Here is a 1,873-nt window from a genome sequence, read left to right as displayed (position 1 = left end):
GATGCTTAACCACTGAGCAACACTGGCTGGGCTAGTTCCAATTTTTCAATGTTAAGAAACATCTCTACCCACCAGTAATTTCAACTAAGAGGTCACACATTTGTTCATCCTATTGGCCTCAGAGAAAGAAAAAACCCCAGTGAAGAGAAAGCCTGACCATAGCAAGGATCTGATGGCAAGAAGCAGGATTTCCTAGGGTAACAGGCATCCAAGACTCCACCTTGTCATCCATTTGAAAAACCGTGGGTGTGAGCAAGTCCCGAGATGATGGGAAATGAGAGAGGTGCTCTCCCAGCTCTGGCTCTGGCACATTATCCATCGGAAGTGTGTGGCTCCATTGGCCTTTTAACTGGTACCAGTGCCTCTCTGCCATTATCTCCTTCCACCAGGCTTCATTTCCTCTTCATTTTTTTTTTTTTTTTTTTGAGTGTTTATTACAGCCGGGGACAGTGGAACAAGGAAAGACTTGGGATAAAAGAAGCAGCAGAAGAGGGATTAGGCAGGGCTGCTCTGGCTCTCTGGAAACATTATGGGAGAGAAGTGAGCCCAGGCGGGGCTGCTGTCAGCTCCCTGGAGAGGCAGAGAAAAGGGGGGGCCTTGGAGACGGGTTCAGGGGGGTCAGTCCAGGACAAGCCACCACTGCCCATTGCTCCCCTGGTTGCAAGTCTCCTGGGGTTCCTCGGAGTTTAGAAGAGGCACACACGTGGGGGAAGTAAAAGGGGAGGGGGAAATGCAGGCCTGCACCCACTCTTTTATAGAGGAGATGTGCTCAGATGTATGCCTTATCCTCAAAAGTGCCTTCCTTTGTAGAAAGGGAAAGCTACGTGATGAAAGAAGCTGCATTTGGGACGCTTCGCCTTTCTTAAACACCTACATACAGCATCTCTTCCAGGAAGACTCCCTTGGTTTCCCGTGCCTTCAACAATGGGTAAGCCGGCAGGTGTCTTAGCCATCTCAACCCTGGCTTCCTCTGGTCACGGCCAAGCATGTCCAACTCGCAGCCCGAGGGTCAAGTCCATGGGCACCCACTGCGACTGTGCCTGGACTTCTACATTCGCTCCTAGGATGCAAAGTCATGACAGAGCCTGGGAGGCAGCGGCCAGGACGGGGATATTTAAGGGAGGCACTGGGCCCGCGGGCCAGCGAGTTTGACATACTAGGAACACCTGCCAGCGCTCCTCCCAGGTTCCTATCGCGTGGTCTGAGATGGAGCCTGCTTTCAGCTTCCACAGAGGGCCATGAGCAACCAGGTGGGAAATTCAGCTCAGCCAGCCCTTAACTTCCAGATGAGAACATTGAGGCCACCTGATGCTGCAAAGAATATTAGCATTTCTTAATAGGAAGCTGCTCTTTCAGGGCAAGGACTTTTTCTCTGTCAAAGCTCTAAACCCAGCACCTAGCAGTGGCAGATTTGATGGGGAAGGAAGGAAGGAAGGAAGGAAGGAAGGAAGGAAGGAAGGAAGGGAGGGAGGGAGGGAGGGAGGGAGGGAGGGAGGGAGGGAGGGAGGGAGGGAGGGAGGGAGGGAGGGAGGGAAGGAGGGGAAAGGAGGAGGAAGCTTGGTATGGCTGCACCCAGCTTCAACTACAAGGCTGGCTCCTGGTCCAGGATGTGTCACATCCTTCCTCAGCACAGCCTCCCTCCCTCCTTGGCCGCCACCTCCCAGGCTCGGTCATCACTTTGCACCCCAGCTAGGAGGTCACAGGTGCGCGCAGTGAGTGCCATAGCCCGGACTCCGAGGAGAGCGCATCTCAGGGAGCGCAGGGCGGGACCGCGGGCAGGTGGAGGTCAGGGGCGTGGAGGAAAGCGAGGACTTTGGGAGGAAAGGAAGAAAAGAAGGAAGGCAGGAGCGTGAGCAGGGCGGGGAGGGGCGGG

Source organism: Pipistrellus kuhlii, unplaced genomic scaffold (assembly GCF_014108245.1).
Source record: "Pipistrellus kuhlii isolate mPipKuh1 unplaced genomic scaffold, mPipKuh1.p scaffold_m20_p_20, whole genome shotgun sequence".
In the NCBI taxonomy this organism is placed as follows: Eukaryota; Metazoa; Chordata; class Mammalia; order Chiroptera; family Vespertilionidae; genus Pipistrellus; species Pipistrellus kuhlii.
Note: the sequence above shows the minus strand (reverse complement) of the source record.